A 22,832-nucleotide genomic window follows, 5' to 3' on the forward strand; every position below is an offset into this window, starting at 1 on the left:
GATCCAATACTAAGGAGTGTTATTCCATCAAAACCGAAATTTATATACAGAAGGGCAAAAAATCTTAAACAGATCCTTGCGCCTAGTTGTGTGGACCCAGTGAGGCCACCTAGAATGCAGGGGTGGCAAACACCTGGGTTCTTCCCCTGTAGGGGGTGCAAAGCATGTAGAGAATCGAGGGGGGTTAGAACAAATTTGGTCACCTCATTCAGTAATGGGAAAGGCTTTAAAATCACACAGTTCTTGACATGCAATGATAGGTATGTGGTGTATTTGGCCTGGTGCGGATGTGGGTGGCAATATATTGGGAGGACGACTAGGACTCTTAAGGAAAGAATGGGGGAGCACGTTAGAAATATCAAGAAAGGGTATCCTAATCACAGTGTTTCAGCCCACTTTGCAGCCCAGCATGGATGTGACCCCAAAGAATTATCTTTTTGTGCAGTTAAGAAAATAGTTCCCTCATGGCGGGGGTCGGATATGACCCGGATGGTGTCTCAGGAAGAGACAAGGTGGATTTACAGCATGGGCACTTTAAGACCAGCAGGCCTTAATATAGATATTGATATTATGTGTTTTTTGGGGGAATAGCCATATATGTGTGGATCAAACGGGGGCAACCTTGGGGTAATTGGGAGAGGAGGGGGGAGGGGTTTTTTGAGATAGTTTGTTCACTAGGTGTGTGGATGAGTGCGCGGGGAGACCTGCTTCACTCAGTAATGTCACAGATATATTTGCACGTGTTTTTGAGGTTATAATTCACTTTTATATACTAACTAGTTGATCATATGTGTTTGTAACTTTTGCCTTTGTATTGCTTAGACCAAGGTTGAATTAGTAATGCACATACATGGGGTAACATTGTAAAAATCTTTGAGCACGTGTGCGTATGAATACATGCGCATGTGAATGGGGCGGATGGGAGGAGGGATGAAATGTGTGGGAGATGGTGCTGTTGAATCTGGAATTGTGAGCGGAGTCTCCCCCGAAAGAAACTCTGGTGGGCGGCAACTGTGGCTCATAGAAAATGAATGACAGCCTAGGCTCCCACTCGGAGGGCGGGGGCGTGACGTCAGATGGGTGGAAACGGGAGGTGCGGTTAAAAGCTCCTGAAGCGTGGATGGCTCAAGTCCCTTGATGAGTCATATGCTGACGAAACATGTCGGGCGGAGCCTAACCACGCAATCAGGAACTGGGGAAAGGCGTACGGCGGCGTCCACGGGAGTATCGGCCGGGAGAAGCGCGCACTAACGGCGGAACTCAGTGGGACTACTAGGAGCAGCCAGCCGGTGGCCAACAAACAGCGGGGGAGAGCCCGCATGGAAGAAAAACTCTATGTGATTTTTACCTCTGGGAAATTGTGAGTGCAATAACCTTTTTATACATGAATAAATAAGACGTTTTTACGCTATGAGAGGCATTTGTCTAAGTTTTTAGATGCAGTGAACTGAATACAGTAGCGGATCTTTGAAGTGGTGATAATCATCCAGCTTGTGCCTGAGTGGTGGGGGACGACCCGGGAACGGTCCCAATGCTGCAATAGACCTAATTGAAGGTCTTTATAGACGGTGAGTCAGGCACCAAAGGGTGAGGTGGAGGTTGTTTCTACTGGATGTGTGCTCTGCTAATGTGAACTTTCTACTTATTTGGAAGGAACGAGAAAACTTCTTAGTGATATTATCCTCGGACTGAGCACATACTATATGGACTTTGTGAATAAGTAGTTTTATAGAGATCACTGTGTTTTACTTTTGATTTTACAGATTTATGTACATAATATAGCACCTGCGAGCGCCACCTCTGTGCAGCTGAGTATAATTTAAGGAGAGGAGGCGAACCAGGTGTTTTTTTGTTTTATCTTTTGTTGTGTTTTTTGCATTTTAAACTTTTTATTTGTTATTATAAACTTACTCTCATAACCAGTGCCATCACCCTCGATACTGAGGGAGTTCAGGTGGTGCTATCCGGGTGTCTTGCGCATTTGTTTGCTGGTATTATACAGCAATGACACAGTATCCCTAAGCTTGGGTGTGAGGTCCTTGGTCACAACACCTTGTAACTGGTCTAAAGTACAACACAGCAATGACACAGTATCCCTAAGCTTGGGTGTGAGGTCCTTGGTCACAACACCCTGGAACTGGTCTAAGGTATAACACAGCAATGACACAGTATCCCTAAGCTTGGGTGTGAGGTCCTTGGTCACAACACCTTGTAACTGGTCTAAAGTACAACACAGCAATGACACAGTATCCCTAAGCTTGGGTGTGAGGTCCTTGGTCACAACACCCTGGAACTGGTCTAAAGTATAACACAGTAATGACACAAGCATAATCTGGCTAAGTGTGAATTCCCAGGTCCACCTGGTTCTAACACACTGTGGGATCTGACTATGGTCTGAGTGCTTACACGTATGTATTCGCAACGGCAGACAACCTGAGACTGACCGGCGAGATCTAGTATCACAGTATCCCTAAGCTTGGGTGTGAGGTCCTTGGTCACAACACCCTGGAACTGGTCTAAAGTATAACACAGTAATGACACAAGCGTAATCTGGCTAAGTGTGAATTCCCAGGTCCACCTGGTTCTAACACACTGTGGGATCTGACTATGGTCTGAGTGCTTACACATATGTATTTGCAACGGCAGACAACCTGAGACTGACCGGTGAGATCTATATATAGTGCAGCGCCACCCAGCGCCACTCAGCCAATGACAGTCTGCGCTGGGATCAGCTGACCAACCTGATCAGCTGATCCTTCTCCTCCTGACATAAAGGTCCTGCCTCCCAGCGCGCGCGCGCGTAGCTCTCCATCTATGTGTACTAGAAGGCTCAGACAAACCAGACACACGCTGCTGTGCGGAAACCGCCAGTCTGAACAGCCGCCCCGCCTCCAGACCGCGCGGCGGCATCTCCGCAATCTTTTACACAGTGCCAGTATAGTATACTTTTCATTGACTGTATGCCTCACTGTATGTGACATAGTAACAGTGCCAGTATAGTATACTTTTCATTGACTGTATGCCTCACTGTATGTGACGTAGTAACAGTGCCAGTATAGTATACTTTTCATTCAATGTATGCCTCGCTGTATGTGACGTAGTAACAATGCCAGTATAGTATACTTTTCATTGACTGTATGCCTCGATGTATGTGACGTAGTAACAGTGCCCGTATAGTATACTTTTCATTGATGGTATGCCTCGCTGTATATGATGTAGTAACAGTGCCAGTATAGTATACTTTTCATTGACTGTATGCCTCACTGTATGTGACGTAGTAGCAGTGCCAGTATAGTATACTTTTCATTGACTGTATGCCTCACTGTATGTGACGTAGTAGCAGTGCCAGTATAGTACTAAAAATGACGAGGAAGCGTACCGCCACCAGGTTGAGAGCATCTGCCACTGGTGCAGGGAGAACGGGCTGGTCCTAAACACGGCAAAAACTGTTGAGATGATTGTTGATTTTAGGAAGCACGCCAACGCCCCCCCTCCAATCCGTATCGATGACAAAGAAGTTGAAAGAGTTCCCTGTGTCCGACTTCTGGCACAACCATCTCCAACGACCTGAAGTGGAAGGCAAACACCTCCTCCATCCAGAGAAAAGCCCAGCAGAGGTTATTCTTTCTCCGTCAACTGAAGAAGTTCGGAATGTCCCCGAAACTTCTGACCAGCTTCTACTCTGCTACAATTGCATCTGTCCTCTGCTCTTCCATCCTAGTCTGGTATGCCAGCTCCTCCGCCAGCGACAGACACAAATTACAGAGAGTCATCAGATCAGCTGAGAGAATTATAGGAAAACCGCTACCCGCTCTGGACCTCCTCTACCACTCAAGGCTAAACTCCAGAGCTTTGAGGATTGTAAATGACCCCTCACACCCAGGCAACCGTTTTTTCAGCCAGCTTCCTTTGGGCTGGAGGTATCGGTCCATCTACACCAGGACCACTAGACACAGAAATAGCTTCTTCCCCTCAGCTGTAAACTCACTAAACTCTCACCACGCACTCCCCACCACAACGTGATCATTTTTTGCCGCCACACATATCCTTCACACACCTGAGTGCTGTGTAACTATGCAAAAATTGGAAATTGAAAATTAAAATTGAGTGTTGTTTGCTTGAATGTTTTCGCTGTATGAAATGTCTGATATAGTGCTGATCCTCTCTGATGTATTCTGTGTACCCTATCCTACCTGTATCTGTACGTGCCAAGACCAATTCCGGGCACGACCCAGTCGTGCTTGGTGAAAATAAAGATTCTGATTCTGATTCTAGTATACTTGTCATTGACTGTATGCCTCACTGTATGTGACGTAGTAACAGTGCCAGTATAGTATACTTTTCATTGACTGTATGCCTCACTGTATGTGACGTAGTAACAGTGCCAGTATAGTATACTTAGTTACATAGTTACATAGTTATTTTGGTTGAAAAAAAGACATACGTCCATCGAGTTCAACCAGTACAAAGTACAACACCAGCCTGCTCCCTCACATATCCCTGTTGATCCAGAGGAAGGATAAAAAACCCTTACAACGCATGGTCCATTTAGCCCCAAGAGGGAAAAATTCCTTCCCAACTCCAGATGGCAATCACTTTTCATTGACTGTATGCCTCGCTGTATGTGACGTAGTAACAGTGCCAGTATAGTATACTTAGTTACATAGTTACATAGTTATTTTGGTTGAAAAAAAGACATACGTCCATCGAGTTCAACCAGTACAAAGTACAACACCAGCCTGCTCCCACACATATCCCTGTTGATCCAGAGGAAGGAGAAAAAACCCTTACAAGGCATGGTCCATTTAGCCCCAAGAGGGAAAAATTCCTTCCCGACTCCAGATGGCAATCACTTTTCATTGACTGTATGCCTCGCTGTATGTGACATAGTAACAGTGCCAGTATAGTATACTTTTCATTGACTGTATGCCTCGCTGTATGTGACGTAGTAACAGTGCCAGTATAGTATACTTTTTATTGACTGTATGCCTCACTGTATGTGACATAGTAACAGTGCCAGTATAGTAAACTTGTCATTGACTCTATGCCTCGCTGTATATGACGGAACATGCAATTAACATGCAGCGCAAATTTCCAGTTCCATTCCTGCAGGGGATACAACGCCCGAAGAGATGCACACACATTTACTGTAACAATCCTAGGGATCCTTTTTTTACTTCTTACTTTTAAGTCTTCATAGTAATAAATAGGTAAACAGTCATCTTCAATCATTGAGGTCCCTTCTTTATTAAGAGGGTGGCCAGATATGAAAATAAGTCACCTCTTGGGTACCAGATGCGAGGAGCAGCCCCTTGTTCTTAATATTAGGACAAGGGTGCTTTGCAGAACAGTAGGATTTGTTACATGCCATGTGATCTGGTATTAGTTGAAGGGTGAACCCCATACTCATCGGCTTCCACTTCCTGGCCATCCCACGTAGAGGACAGGGGATAATTAAGGCCTGTGGTGCGCTTCTATGCTGTTCTTTTGTTCCATAAAAATAAAATAGTTTTATTTGTACACACCCATGCACAGAGCACTGCATGGCTGCAGTGGTAAAGAATAAAAAACATGCACTAAGATACATAATTTCCAGTATATTTTAATGAAGCCAGTGACAGCTCCTGATGTGCACATCACTGCCACATCGCCCCCTAGGCCAGATGTGTTGACATACCGCCCAGGGATTATGGCTGCAGCAGGTGTACCAAACCAAATAAGCCTAATATGGGGGTTAGTGCACAAAGCAGTGGTAATATTACTGTGCACAGACAGCGCATGGTAACATTACCGTTACTACCGCTAGCAGTGTACCCCAAGTTGCGCTATATGTGCGACCTGCAGTACTCAAGTAAAACGATCATTGCTACAGTAATGTGTGTTACCGTAGCAACACTTGCAGTACTCAAGTACCGCAGTTCGCGCTAATGGCGCAACATGCTTGCATTTGGACACAGCAATATTACCGCTGCTTCATGCACCAACCCCATGGTCCTAGCAAATAGGTTGGTATCATCTTGAGACTTTAAAACTTTAGACCTGTCCTGCACTCCTTGATCCGACAATGATGTGGACTGGCTTATATAGTAAGTAACCTACCAAAGTCCACCTAAACTGGGATAACTTTAATACAGCTTTTGATTCCCTTATCATAGTTAATGTTTGTCAAAAATGTTAAAATGATCACATGCCGACATATAAATCTTGCCCTCGGCTGCCCATGTATCTGTCTCATTAAGAAACTTCTAAATGGTACATTCTTAAAGAGCTGTCAGACATGGAATGCTGAAAGCTGCAAAGAGAATATAAATTGGTCTTCATATTTTAGATCAGTTCTATTTTTAGGTTTGCGTTTTTATAAGATGAAACCCAGGATACCTATATGGCATTATTTCCTAGCAAGCTGTCAGTTCTACCTCCTGATTACTGCAGTTTAAGTATGACAAGACAGTTTACAACATCTGCTCCCAATATCCAAGTTCATTCAAGAGTATTATGAGTCAGGTTATGAATGATGTTTTAATGGTACAAGAGAACATTAAAATCAACTGTAGAGACTTTACAACTTAGACTAACCAGATTACTTCAAACATTTGCAAGCATCACTGCTAGGTAATGCAGTAAGTTCCCACAACACTCCAAACTGCTTTGCTACACAAGACTTCATTTCAAGACCTTCAAAGCCATTTCTGAAATGAACAGCAGTTGCATGGGATAATCTACAATTACAATTTTGATTTGTTATGAATGCATTAGAGAACAAGATGATTAAAGCATTTAGACATATTCACAGTTCCACCTCCACATAAGGTAAAAATGTTTGCTTGAAATAAGAAAATAGATTGTTTTTCTCACTCAAAACCACAGTTAGAAGATGTCACCAAATCTTTGCACAGCTAAGCTAAACTACAACTGGAAGTGTTCTGCACTCTTCAATTATCCACCGACCACCAGTGTTTACAAAACTCTATTCACAATTAGTGATCAGAGAGAGATCGGGGGGGGGGGGGGGCGGAGGAGGAGGGGGAGAGAGAGACAGAGAGAGAGAACCCCTAACTTAATTTTCAGTGAGCCAGGATGCGCAAGAAATTGTGTGTACTGAAACCATTAACTAATGCCTGGTACACACCATGCAATTTCCCATAAGATAGATGGGTCGATAGATAATTTCTGACAGATCTGATAGTTTTTCTGATCACTTCTATGCAAATCAATCAGCAAAATGATCAGAATCATGAGAATCAAATCAGGAGACTACGCCTCAAACATTATTCACAGAGCAATAAAGCAGGGGCAATAAAGCAGTCCTAGTTGAACTCGATGGACGTATGTCTTTTTTCAACCAAAATAACTATGAATCTATCTTGCCAGAGCCCTGCGCCACAGACAGGCAAAAACTAGAATCTCAAAACTCATGCATCCTTTTAATAAAGAAATCCTTTATAATCCCAGAACAATAGCAAACGCGTTCACTGACTATTATAGCGCCTTATATAACTTGGAAAATGATGCCCCTACACCTCAACCCTCCACAACCCATATCCAAGAATTTCTGAATGTGCTAAAACTCCCAAAAATTAATCCGCAGCAACTCTTTACCCTAAATGAACCTATTACTAACCTAGAGATTCTATCAGTCATCAAGACCCTCAAGCCCAACAAATCTCCAGGACCTGATGGGTTCTCTAATGAATATTACAAAGAATTTGGTCCCATCCTTGTCCCAAAATTATTTGAATTTTTTACTACATTAATAGCCTCTGGTAAAATGCTGCAACAGCAACTCCAAGCAGTTATTTCGGTCATCCCCAAACCAGGCAAGAGAATGGACTCCCCTTCCAACTTTAGACCCATCTTACTACTTAACGCAGATTCTAAAATATATGCTAAACTTCTGGCCAATCGTTTACTAAATATCTTCCCTAGCATTATTGATTGGGATTAAGTCGGTTTCCCAAAAGGACGTCAAGCTTCAGATAGCACTCGCAGGATTTTAGATATGATAAAATTTTCTGAGATAAATCAAAGGCCTTCTCTGTTCCTTACATTCCCTGCAACATTTGACAGACACCTTAAAAAAGTATTCATCAGTGTCATATTACAAAGTAAACAAGAGTAAATCTTTAATGCTAGGAGTTAATATTCCCCAACGGCTGATGTCTCAGATATCAGACACATATCCCTTTTTGTGGACCAAAAAGTCTAGACTTTGTTTGGGATTAATCTAACCAACTCAACAAGCAAACTTTATGAAGCCAACTATTTACCAGTACCACTACTCTCCTCCATCCCCAAAGAACTAAAATTAATATCCAAAATTGAACTTTCTTGGTTTGGAAAGATTGCGGCTTTCCAAATGAAAATCCTCCCAAAATTACTTTACTTATTTAGGACCGTACATATCCCTATTCCCAATAGCTTCTTCATCAAACTGCACAAGTGTCTAAATTCCTCTGGGGTAAGAAAAAGCACAGAATAGCCTATACCAATTTGACCGTCCCGAAAAATACAGGGGGTATTGGAGTACCCTGTCTAAAATCCTACTATTATGTGTGTTTACTAGATGCATCCAAAGATTTTTGGAAGCCTAATTCACCTAAAAAATGGATACACATAGAAAACGCAGTCGCACAAACCAATGTACTCCTCCTACTAACACTCCAATTACTTAAAGCACAAATCAACAAATCACCTTACCCCACGATTCAAGCTTCCTTTCTGGCTTGGGCGCTTTTCACTAAAACTCCTAAAGACATCTCTACTTCCTCATTAATGAAACTCCCCATAGAAGCCCTTTCCCTTATGACAACAGACTTAGACCTAAAAAACTGGACCTCAGCTGGACTCTCCTCAATAACAGACTTATTCTCTCCTGACTCAGATATAATAACATTTCCTGAAATAAGGAATACATTTGCAATCCCCTCAGGAGAATTGTTTTAATATCTGCGCATTAAACACCTTCTGAAAGGAAATAAAAAAGGTTTACCTACAGTTTCTAAACATATCGTTTCTTACATCTCTTCACCTACCGGAACTAAAGGTGGTATCTCTTTATGGTATAAAGAACTAACCAGTGGCTACCAAAAATAGTTACATAAATACATACGATCTTCGTCAGAAGACCTAAAATACCCACTTGAAATGTCAGACATTGTAACTGCCTCTAAAATAATCCACCAATCCTCTGCATGCATTAACCATAGAGAAAACTTCCATAACATATTGCAGAAATGGTACCTTACACCTAGGAAACTATCTAACTTTTCCTCTAATATATCTCCATTGTGCTGGCGCAACTGCAGTGGGACTGGTACATTATTCCAAATACTATGGGAATGCCCTCATATCCAACCTTTTTGGAAGGAAATTTCCAAGACACTAAGCCTGATTTTACATTCTCAATTTGCTATGACCCCTGCAATTAGCACTCCTACATATCGGTATTATGTCCATTCCTACTCAATTTCGCCTAATAGCCTCACATATCTTATGCGCAGCCAGATGTTTGATCACTGCTAACTGGGGAACTGCTACCATTCCTACTCTCCCTCAGTTAAAATGTCAGGTTGACTTTAATCTGCAAATGGAAAAATTCTTCAGATTCCAAAAGTTAAATCAGAGAATATTTCACACATTGAACATAGATTGGCCAATTGCCACTGCCAAGACCATTTCCTAACACGCTAGATGCAATTCCTGATCTCTTTAATCCTCGTGTTTTCCTTCTAGCGCTCTCAACCTATTGCGGGTCCTATTATGTTTATTGTACCATATTCTGATTACGTACTGTATATTGTATTATATACTGTTTACTATTTACTACGATCTACCTATTTGATCCATATATCTTACAGTGGTCTTTCGCAATCTCCGTCCTATTTAAGAATACAGAGTTACTTTCTTTACTTTCTTTGCTTTACTTTTTTTTTCTTTTCTGGTTTAACTACATGATCTATGATACTTGTAACAAATATATGTATGCGTTCTATATTTAAATTGAATAACAATTTTAAGATTAAAAAAAAAGAATACAGTAAAATAATAATGCAATGGAGTGGTTCTGTGCTTATAACTTAATGAGGCAACAGCATTAGTGCGCACACAACTCTGAGTGGCAGTGGGCTGTGGAGTGTCACACACAAAAAAAAAACCACAGGAGACTGATGAGCTAGCCCTCAAAAAGGCTGTTTGGAGTACTTTCACAGCAAGTAAGGAACAAGAACACAGGCCTAGCTACTTTCCCTACCTATCTGCAGCAAGTCTGACCCTGCTCTCCCTAACATTCAGCAGCCAGCAGAGAATTGATCCAATATGGCCACCGCAACTGCTTTTGATAGGGGGGGTTGGGGTGCAGGAAGGAGTGCTAGCTGATTGGCTGCCATGTGTCTGCTGACTGTGAGGTAAGGGGTCAGAAGTTTAGCTGCTTGATGATGTACAGGGGGCGAATCGAACACGCCAAATGTTTGCTGTTGGCCGCAAATGCGAACAGCCGGTGTTGGCAGAATACTGCTCACTGGCGAACCATTCGGATCATCTCTATTAACTGACCAGAAGCTGCAAACTTTTATTTGCTCCATTTAATTACTTCATTGGGTCAGTGCAGATTGCCCAGTTAGGAATTTTTTTTTTTTTTTGCCTATCACTATTTACTAATTAATTATAGTGAGGATTTATTAGACACAGTTGATAATGTGAAAAGGGATTTTAGTCTATAATACATCTCTGTGACAAAACAGGATGTGGGAAACCAAATTCAGTGTCAAGCAGGGAAGACAGGCCACAATGTATAAATTCAAATTTAATGATATAAATTCAAATTTAATGATATAATGACAACACTTTGTAAAAATTGAAGACAATTGAATTTCAGCTTGGCCACAGAGAAATCATTTCTGTACAATTTTTGAGAAAATAAATATTAATTTTTATAAAGCAATAATATACCAGTGAGGAATACTGGGATATAGCTATGTTTGGGTTTATTACAGCTACTCTGGTTTCTTTAAATATCCCCAAAATATACTTAAAAGTTAACTGGTTCCCCCAACATCAGCCTTAGAGTGAAAGGACAATAGGGACATTAAACTATGACTGTGGTAGGAATTATTATTAGTATTATTGTGATGATGATTATGATGACGACAATGATGATGACAACTGTTTATTTATATAGTACAATAATAATAATAATTCACAAATTAGTTCAATGAGTAAATGCATTTTTTTTTAATACGTTATTTTTAACTCATTCAAAGATATGGGAAATGTATTTAATTTCTTTAAAAAAAATGTCGTCTATAGTATAAGCTATTTAAGCTCTTTTTAGTCAAACCCTGAGCATGATATTTTCTATATTGATTTGAGCAACCTAAACATCAAGAGTGTGCTGGAAATCATCAGAAAGTCGGTTTCAGAAATTTTCAAACATGCTTTGAAATCTCTGGATAACCTTTTCAGAAAAAGACTTCTCAAGGTGGTCATTTTTTTTTCTTTATATCAGGGTCTGTTTTGTAGCCATAGCACTGTAATAAATATAGGGCGATGAACATCTTTTCTTGCATATACAGTAGATAAAGATACTTTAAGGCTTGCTCTTTTTCCCCTATCTGAGTGGACATTTGAAATACATACATATGTTTATTTTGTTTACTAAAATTATATTTATTTACCCCCCTCATTAAGTTATGGACCTCTTACCCATTACATTTTCATTTTTTTATTCTAGGAATATTGCTGGCAGTCTTTTATGTAGCCAAGTATCATAATGGATAAAAACAACTACCGTGGTTAAAAACATCTGCTGACAACAATTTAATTGCTAAGACCTTTTTGTAGAATGGATTGGTCCATCAGGTTTTGGACTAGGCCTCACTGCTGAACTTTCCTTTGTGGGAAGTCAAGAATTGATACTGCTACAAATTAACTAGTAAGCTTATGAGAAATAGAAAACATTTAGTATACTGTATAGATAGATCATTTAATTGAGGAAGAGGAGCACACTTTCTAAAATGTATGTTGGGATGTCACAATAAAAGTTTATCTTACTAGCAATCCTTCCAGAGTTGTTTTATCATCAAAGCTCATCAAAGACTGGTGATGTTCAGCCAGCAGCTGTATAGTGTTCTGCCCTTTTTTGTGACTACACAAGGGCAGTTGCTGTGCCACCAACAGTTTAGTCACACACAAAAGATGATATGTAACAGGTATATATATACACATATATATGTATGTATGTATATATATATATATATATATATATATATATATATATATATATATATATATATACATATATATATATATATATATATATATTATTTTTTTTATCTTGTTATTGAGTAATCAAAAATATGCATTCAAACATTATGCAAAAGATACAACATAAGAAGCATAATTCAAAATAGTATAACTTACTATCCAGACTAAAACTATCCAGACTAAAATAAATGAATGTCACATACACAGTAGACCAGAAAGAAAATAAAGAGGTAAGCAAAAAAGAACAATCAATGAATATGAACCATACAATACAAGAAGAATCAGACAATAAGGTCATACCGGCTGCTTAACCAATTACATATATGATCCAAGCACCTACAAAAAACACAACTGATAAAATAAGGAGATGCAAAAATCGGAAGGAAAAAGGCACAAAATACTAAATAAAGTATGTTAAACTATGAAAGGGGCCATAGTCCTCTGCTTTTTTTCTAAAGCTCCCAAGGGCGCCAAATTTCATCAAACTTATCAGTGGTATTAATTAATCTAGCCGTCATTTGATATGTAACAGTCCAACCCAGCAACATCACAGATTGAACAGCTTCTATCTTTGCACAAGACTGATTTTCCAATAAATGCATTTAGAGATGGCTCTCTATTTTTTGCTTCCTATTTATATTTATTTTGCCTTAGCTAATGTTAGAAGAAGCTGTCTCCTGCTACATAATGGTCTTCTTATCGCGCCTTCTGTGTGGTTGCTTCTTCAGCTGGAATACATCAACTGTTACTTCAGTTCCTTTAGAGAAGGGCAACATTTCTTAAAGTAATGATTAGGTCAGCTGTGCATCTAGTGGGGTTCAGGTATGGACTGGGCGCTTCTTCATTTAAATCACTTGGGGCATTGCACCACAGCATCACTGGTGTTCCCTATATAGATTTTTCCGGAAACAGTAACAAAGGGCGCAGGAGGCTAGTGGACAAATCGGGCGCCACCATTCACTCCCATAATAATTATCGTTTACTGGGCGCCGAACAGGAAAAAAGGGCGCCCGAGAATAATAACGTTTTCCAACGGCGCCCGAAGATTTTTCATGTTTTATAACTGCTTGTGATGATTTACGTTTCTTATTTCAATAAAACATTATTTTAAATGTTATCCCTTACTGTTTGTAAAACATTATTATTCACGAAACAAAGCGATCAGTACGTAATGTAAATTGTAATATATTTTATCCCTTACTGTTTTTAAAACATTATTCTACAGACAATGCAGTGATCACTAAGGAGGGTCTTAGGTTTAGGCACCATCAGGGGGGTCTTAGGTTTAGGCACCAACAGGGGGGTCTTAGGTTTAGGCACCAACAGGGGGGTCTTAGGTTTAGGCACCAACAGGGGGGTCTTACGTTTAGGCACCAACAGGGGGGTCTTAGGTTTAGGCACCAACAGGGGGGTCTTAGGTTTAGGCACCAACAGGGGGGTCTAGGGGTTAGGGTTAGGTACAGGGAGGGTTACTTAGGCACCAACAGGGGGGTCTTAGGTTTAGGCACCAACAGGGGGGTCTAGGGGTTAGGGGTAGGTACAGGGATGGATACTTAGTATTTTTTTTTTAAACGTTATTATACGTTTCACTATTTAAACAGAAGATTAACGTTTTTACAATTGCAGATTTAATGCACATTGTTTAATGATTTATAACTTTATAAAACATTAATTTTAAACGAAATACAGTACAATACATTTTTAAACGTTATCCATGCTTATCGTTTAAAACCCCGCGCCCTTTTTTCCCAGCGCCCCTTTTTAACGTACGCGATTTTTCCTTCCTTTTCCAGAGATCACAGCAGCTGTCTGGGGTTCTCCGGCATCACATGATGTGGGAAGTGAGGAGCAGATCAGAGGCAGAATAGTGTGGAGACAAGTAACAAGGGGAGTGCTTGTTAATGGAAGCCCTATAACAAAAGGGCTGCTTGTTACTGGAGATGCTGTTTGTCAGTGGGATGGTGGGACCTTTAACCGATCGGGGCAGGGGCACTCGGTAGCTGTAGGTCTATTTTGAGGGCAGTCTTTTACTGGATGTTTATGGTGAGGGGTTCTGTCATGTAGAAGGCTATAACCGAAGGCGTGGCTGTGACATAATCTGTTACTGGGGTCTATCAGGTAGTTTTTGTACTGAGACATACATGCTGCCTTATTATTTGGGGGGGGGGGAAACAAGCCTAATTTTATTATGCTGTTTGGTTTTTATTTTGGGGAAATGTTGCTTCTTTGTTGTTATTTGATGACATTCTGCTTCCTGGTTAACAGGGGCAAGCCGGCTGTTATTTGAGGGATATGTATTTGCTGACCTATTGCCACACTTGGACACAACACGATTCAAGTTGAAACTACACCTTAACTATTGAAGGGTGTGCCCACTCTCAGGGTGTGCACAGTTTCAACATTTGACATAGGTGCTGTTTTCCCTAGATACACCACTGGATGAAGTGAGATGAATGTGGAGGTTGTCATATTTATTTCCTTTTCAATAATGCATATTGCCTGGTTGTCCTGGTGGTCCTCTGCTTCGAAGGCAATTTTTATAATGGTATGTTAACATTGGTACATTAGCAATACGGTGCGGCAGAATCTGTGGGAATAGTGCAATACATATTGTGTGGTATGGGACAACCTGTCTGTTTATAATTTCAGTAAAGCATACTTTTCATGTACTGTATGCTTCAGTGTATGCATCACATCCCACGCTTAATGCACAATGCGACTTTTCCCTTCTATTGTGAACCTGTTTTTTAAAGGATGTGCAACACAATTATTATTATTGTAACACAGTAGGGCATACAAGGAGCACAATCCAAACAAACAAAGAGAAACTATGAACAAGAAAACAAGATCATGTGATGGGGTAAAGGTTCATACACACCTACCAACTATCTGTCCAACTATCTGCCAAACTTGTCTGTTAAGCCCCATTCACACGCTTAACAGCGGTCTTTTATGCAGCACAATTGTCAAACAGCTTTTGTTGTGAAACAAGTTGAGACAACTAAAACAAAGTATTTTGCTGTTGTTCAAACAGCTGATAAGACTGATAAGAAGTCAGTCCAACTGTTGGATTGACTTCTTATCAGTCTCATCAGATTTTTGAACAATAGCAAAATACTTTTTTTAGTTGTTTCAACTTGTTTCACAACAAAAGCTGTTTGACAATTGGCTGCATAAAAGACCGCTGTTAAGCGTGTGAATGGGGCTTAACAGACAAGTTTGGCAGATAGTTGGACAGATAGTTGGTAGGTGTGTTTGAACCTTAAAGGCACGTACACACGCTGTATTTTTTCAAACTATGGTTCCGTCAGACCACCCCACGGGCGGTCGTACTGCCGACAGCTGCACATCAGTACAAGCTGTCGGCAGACAATCTTATAAGTCTGCCGACAGCTTGTACTCACGTGCAACTGTCAGCAGAACGAGCGCCCCGTGGAAGGGTCTGGCGGACCCTTCATTTGAAAAAGTATGGCGTATGTACATGCCTTAAGTGTCTTTGTTGACAATAGTTCAAGTCTGTTGGAGTCCGTGAACTCAGTGCTCAAAGATGAGGGAGCACGAGGATCAAGCTGGGAACATAAGGGAGGGTGCCCTGCCATAGGCTTACAATCTAAAGGGTGGGGGTAGAGGTACATTAGGTGATTAGCTGAGAGCATGCTCAGCAGTACATATTACGGTTGTGATGTAGCAATGCCCCAGAGTGAAACTAGCATAATACTTAGAGTCACTGACCCATGTCAGTTATGCAGACTAGGTCTTCTGACTAAAGTCTGACTACACAAACTACATGCTTATTCCAGATTTGTGATTCAGACATTGCTGAAGCTAAAAAGATTATCAGTACTGCCAGTCAACTGACGTGAAAATAAATATGGCAATGTCCATATCCCCTTACCATAGGGTCACTTTTTAAAGCATCCCTTCCCACCTACTTACAGCAACAACATAAGGGCCTGAGTAACCATGCTGCTGTTTGTTTTAAGGTATATAATCAAACATTCATATGCTCTTAATATAACAGAAAAACATCCCACCCTTCTTATAGAAATTATCACTGGCCTGATTTAACCATTTCCTGTGAAAACATTTTCCACATATTCACAGTAAAGAAAACCTTTGCCAACAGAAACTTAAACTTCTCTTTCTTCAAAGTGTCCCTATGCTTTTTTGGAATCTTTACTCATTTAAAGGGACTCCGAGCTCTAATTAAAATCAAAATCTATATAAATTTTGACTCTTAGGCCTCAATTCACTAAGCTTTAGCAAACACTTTTTCGCACTTTGATAATTCACTAAGGTGATATTGATTTATTGAAGGTTTTATCGATAAAACATTTGATAAATCTATAACACCTTAATGAATTCAAAATTAGATTTTACTCATGAGGTAAATTATCAAACGTTCAATAAAGTGTTTGAGAAAGCTTAGAGAATTGAGGCTATATTCATATGTGAATGGCCGAGGAGGGGGGAATGAAACTACCAATGAAAAGCTGAGTTAAAAAAGGGAAGCAAATTGCATAGCACTACCTGGTGCTTGCACTGAATCCTTGACCACTAAATCCAAACTTAGAGCTGCCTGAGTATGGCTTGTTACAGTCAACATTTCTATAATATTTCTACATATTTCTATGTAGAAACAACACAAAAGAGTGTACAAAAGCTATAGCCGTGTGGTTGGCTGAAACAATCTGTAAATAAACAGTTTTCCTAGTACATCTTTTTATTCGTTAAGCCTATTGTTTTTAGAAATCAGCAGTCTTTTTTGTGTTGCTGCATGATTCTAATGATGTCAATAGAAGAAAATTAACTGTTAAAAAACAAATTATGCTACAGCTCTTCAACATAAATGTATTCTGTTTTCCTTTGAGCTGCAGTTTCCAGTTACGCTGGAGTAAACACAACTGGCAAAGGTAACTTGGGGTTTTATAAATAATGATGTAGTTACACAGTGAGTTAGCATGAATAAATATGTTATGATACCTCAATCCACATTAACCAAGGAAAAAAAGAAAAACCTTTAGTTTTCCCCAGTTTATTCAGAGGAAGGCAAAAACACTTTAAAAGTGTTCCTTCCTGACTCCTTATAGCAACAGGATAAGAGCCTGAAATACGTGCTACTATTTGTTTTCAGATATGTAATCAACCTTTTATATTTTCTTATTATAGGAAAACATCTCAGCCTTCTTTTGGAAACAGTCTACTGAGCCTGATAAAAAACAGTCTCTGCAGAAGCTCTTTCTGCATTTTCAAGGACTTAACAGGAAAGCAGGCTTTCAGCAACTGGAAATTAAACTGCAAACTGAAAATTCTCTTGCAAGGAGTGTTCTTCTGTCTTGTTGGCAACTCTAATGTGAAATCCGTCTCCCCCTTGGTGGTCCCTCATCTTTGTGCAAGGTGCTCGTGCCCCCATAATATTGTTTCAAAGATGGAAACAACTAAGGGCATGTGCATTATTTTCATTTCAGCATCTTCCTATCTGTATATGCATCCAGGCACCAGATGACAGTTGCAAGTCACCTTTTTATTAACCCCACATACCTTCCAACATGTATTGCAATAAACCTGGCCTTACAGCCATTTCGCGGGGAAACCCTGTTTCTTCAGAGGCAAAAGATTACATATGTAATAGCAAATATATCGGCGCCAAGGAGCATTGGAACCGCCGCTGAGAAGAACAATGTCCAAACGTTCAGAAGTCAGGCATACATCAAAAGTCAGCGCAGGTTTAAAAAGTCATTGTATGTAGGGAATGATAAATTCTTCACCACAATACATCAAATGCTCAGAGGTAGGTATCCGCCAAACATCAAAACAGGAAAAGGCTTACCAGCTCCCAACAACCCACATTATAAGGTTATAAAATAGCTCAGGTCACAGATAACGTCCAGGGAACATCAGATGTCGTGAGGATCCAATGGACATCCGAATGGAGGTAAAGTTTCAGGAATTTACATAGGAAAACAAAAACGGCAATATCTAAGCGTAACCCGTTTATTTAGATAAACTTTCTTTTAAAGGCAATAGATATAAAAACAATAACTCACATACGGGGCCCATAAACTGTGAACCCCAGAAGATTAGCGCGCATGTAATGGTCAATCTTAGATCAATAGACAATGGTGCCGCCTGTTACCTTCCTGACCGGTTTCGCAGTCTTGCATCATCAGGGGAGCATATGTATGTAATCTATTGCCTCTGAAGAAACAGGGTTTCCCTGAAAAACAGCTGTAAGGCCAGGTGTATTGCAATACATGTTGGAAGGTGCGTTGGGTTAATAGAAAAGGTGAGTTGCAACGTTCAGCTGGTGCCCAGATCTTCTTTCTCTTCTAACGTATACTAGAATCTACACTCTGGCGGCACAGCTACCTGCACCTGCTACCCTGCAACTGCCAGTCAGACACCTGAGCCCATATGCAATTCACTTTTCCATCTGAATTTTCTCCTAGGTGATATTTTTCAACTTACACCACTAACAAGCAAGCAAATACTCAAAATAATTTGGACAGTACTTTTTCACCTACGTTGTGATACTTTTCCATTGCAAAGTGCTAAAAAGTTATTTTAAATTGAAGATGAAAAATTATCTCCTGGGAGAAAACTCAGGAGGAAAAGTAAATTGCATATGGCCCAAGGTGCCAGTTCTTTTCCTCTTACCTCAATATGGTTATCTGTATATATGCTGATTATTAAAACAATTAAAGCCTTGAATAATGAGATTTGGGGAATTTAGTGGTAAAAAAAATATGATTTATCAAGCCATCTTCTATGGTCCCATTCTCACTTGCCTCTATAGGAGATTTTGACAATGGATAGGATTCAGCAGGGGCACTCGGACTAATCTGACTGTAGCTACATAGCCCTATACACAGCATGTACATATTGTAAAGGCAAGATTTTTTTGGTGCATGCAGGGCTAAAAATGAGACTATCGGTAACATAAAATTGTCGCTATACTTGTTCTAATAGAAATGGCTTTTTCCAATTGTTACTAATGGTAGCTTTCTAATTTCCCATATCCTATGTCCTAACACTAATCCTCCTACTGATACACTTAACACTAACCTTACTACTCATAACACTAACTGATACATCTAACACTAACCTGCCAACTCATATGCCTAACACTAACTGATACCTCTGACACTAACCTCTCTACCGATAAGTGTAACATTAACCGAACACTTTCAACCCTAGCCAAATGTTTCTGCCGATATGCCTAACACTATCCTACTACTTACACCACTTACTGAATAATTCTGCACCACTTGTCGAACTCGCCACATCACTGGAAATGTTTGCCAATAAACTGTTGCCAGAAAGAACCTGCCTGGTGCTACATCCCAATCTTGTCGCATCACTTGCGACACTTAATGATCACTTGCACCAAAAAGCACCTCCTCGGCAGTCGGCACTCTATAGCTAAAATTAACGTTGCTGTCTATAGGGTAGCCGATAAGTGCCAGTTGCCATGGCACCAAAAAGAACTGCTTTTATACACAGCACACCATAGTGCACTGCATGCCCAAACACCTTTATCTCATGGCCAGCATTAAAATTTTTTCAGCTTGTGCTATAGTAGTTGTTCTGTGGGATCAGAGCAGATGGGCTAGTCTTAATTTTGTCCATTTTTCCAGCTTCCAACAGACCACCTTCAAGAACTGATTGATACCTTGATGCTGAGCAAATCCCACCCCTTAAAAGGAGCCATTGCAGTAAGATAATCAATGTGACTTAGTTTATTTATTTGTAGTTTTATTGTAGCAGTTGATTGTTATAGATGAAGCCATACTAATGTTTTTCACTCTGTTGACAGGACTTTCTAAGACCCTCTATCATTGTACAACTTTAAGGGATACTTAAGCCAACTACCAGCCCCCTGCAGCCGTCCTGTGCCCGTGCCAATCCTCCATTCCACCGCCGTGGCTTATGGCCCATACTCACGGGATACATAAGTGGCCTGTCGCCAGCACACATGAGCGTGTGCGCGACAGGCCGGCGACAGTTCGTCGCCAGGTCCCTCCGCGTACACACGCGGAAAAGGGATCAGCTGTGCGATGGAAGCTGTCGCCGACGTTCCTCCCCCTCTTCCTCCCCCTCGCCAGAAGCGCCGTCTATTTTCAATTACGTTGCTGTCGCTAGTCCGCATACTCACGCGGACTAGCGACAGTTGTTGCGGCGGCGACTGTCGCCAGGCGATTGACCGCGCCAATCGCCTGGCAACATGAGCGACGGTTTGGGGTGCGCGCCCGTGCACCGCCTCATACTCACGGGCGACCTGTTGCAGCGACAATTGTAGCCCGTGAGTATGGGCCATAAGTTTCGCTTTTGCCATCAGGGAGTCGGCGGGCCACTGCTTCTGCACGTGCAGCCCTGGCCATGTGTATCTACGGAGGATCATTGAAGGCTGGCACAGGACAGCTGCAGGCCAGGGGGCTGGTAGAGGCCCCAGGTAAGTGAAACTCTATTTTTTTAGGTGGCTTAAGTATCCCATTAAGCGTTTCCATTTGCCAAAGCTTTAGACAAGATTTGTTAGAAAATGTCTATTAAATGACAATATCCTGTTCTGAATCAGGAGGCTCAATAGTGATATTTGTTGACTAGCAGATTGAGATTCGTGATAAAGTGATTTAATGATATTATAGCATTTAACAGTACCAGGATAGCTAAATGATGTTTTAAAAAATTATCATCACAACTGTGTGCAGAGAACCAAATCAGTTCCTTTAGTAGTGGTTGAATGGTGTAATGGTTAAGGGCTCTGCCTCTGACACAGGTGACCTGGGTTCTAACCTCAGCTGTTCCTGTTCAGTAAGCCTGCACCTATTCGGTAAGGAGTCCTCAGGCTAGACTCCCTAACACTGCTACTGCCTACTGAGCACAACCTAGTGACTGCAGCTATGTAATTTGTGTCTGCCATGAAAAAAGTGTGATATAAATGTTATGTAACCTTTCAGCAACCCTTATTATAGTTTGATCTGAGCCAAAGGAAATTGCAAACATTTCTCACCTAATGGCAGAAAAAGTTTTATAAGCCATGTATTTCCTCTACTGATCTACTGGGAGAACATATGTAAATCAGCCTGTTTTACTGCAGAAAATAATTTTACTAGGTGTATAAACTGCATCCTGCTTTAAGGCAAAACATGCTGTTCCAGCTCTTTCATCAACAATTATTCTCAATTAAATACACTCTTTGACCATATATAGCTCCCTAATGCATAACTTTACACTTATCCATATTTGTCACATAAGTGGAAAATAATTTACGACCTCATTTACTAAGACATCAACAGGTCAATGGACTATCCTGTAAAAATGGCCTATGTGTGGCCTTTACTGTGAGTGCAGTCAAAAATGACTGTAATTGCTCAGTCATTAATTCACTAACCATTCAAAAGCCCTCTTGATAGTAGTCAATAGTGCTTCTTAATAATGTTTTAATAAATAGTGTTTTTTAAAACATTGCTGTAGGTTGTATTGATTTTATTAATCATATTTAAATTTTCAAATGTATAATTGTGCTGTTATAAAGTGATTTCAATGTAAAAATTAGGAAAAAAAAAGTAATGTATGTTTTACAATTGATGTGATTAAAACTAGAAAAGATAAAAACTATAAAAAAAAAAGATAATGTAATAGATTAGTTTACAATATAAAACAAATCTTTCTATATTTTTAAGCATTCTTTTAAATAGAGTTATGACTTTTACAAAGGTAATTATTCTTTGTAAAGTGTTTATTTTTTTCCATAAAATAATTGTTACACTATTTATTTGCTAAATTGTACATATTTATCATGTACATTTAAAAGCACCGCAAGTAAAAATGGGTGCAAGATATTGCCGATAGTAAAATACTGGTTAACGGTTAAGTGGTAAATATCATGCATTATTATTAACCACTTGCCGACCGCCCACTGCACATTGGCGGCGGCAAAGTGGCAGCCCCAGGACCACGTAACGCACATTGGCGTTGGGTCCTGGGACTCTTCTGGGCCGGGGATCGCGCGCATTGATGCGTGCGCACCCGCCGGCATTAGGCTCCGCCCACCCACGACATCCCGCCGGCCATACGGAAGCGCCGGCGGGATGTTAACCCCCGATCTGCCGCATACAAAGCGCATAATAGGCTTTGTATTGTATACAAAGCGTATTATACAGGCTGCCTCCTGCCCTGGTGGTCCCAGTGTCCGAGGGACCACCAGGGCAGGCTGCAGCCACCCTAGTCTGCACCCAAACACACTGATCTGCCCCCCCCCCTGTCCCTTGATCGCCCACAGAACCCCTCAGACCCCCCCTGCCCACCCCCCAGACCACTGTTTGCACCCAATCACCCCCCTAATCACCCATCAATCACTCCCTGTCACTATCTGTCAATGCTATTTTTCTTAGTCCCTAAACTGCCCCCTGGGGACTCCTGTTCACCCCCCACCCCTCAGATTCTCCCCAGACCCCCCCCCCCCCCGTGTACTGTATTCATCTATCCCCCCTGATCACCTGTCAATCACCTGTCAATCACCTGTCAATCACCCATCAATCACCCCCTGTCACTGCCACCCATCAATCAGC

General features: G+C 40.8%; 1 long non-coding RNA gene across 1 annotated transcript in view; it reads left to right on the top strand.

Moving 5' to 3' along the window:
- Window positions 1-17,512, top strand: part of LOC137544211 (uncharacterized) — a 51,982-nt gene extending 34,470 nt beyond the window's left edge. Inside the window, exon 5 of the long non-coding RNA XR_011025783.1 lies at window positions 17,431-17,512. This is a non-coding gene — a long non-coding RNA (uncharacterized lncRNA). The remainder of the gene's footprint in view (window positions 1-17,430) is intronic.
- Window positions 17,513-22,832: the final 5,320 nt, after the last annotated feature.

This window comes from Hyperolius riggenbachi, chromosome 2, assembly GCF_040937935.1.
Source record: "Hyperolius riggenbachi isolate aHypRig1 chromosome 2, aHypRig1.pri, whole genome shotgun sequence".
NCBI lineage: Eukaryota > Metazoa > Chordata > Amphibia > Anura > Hyperoliidae > Hyperolius > Hyperolius riggenbachi.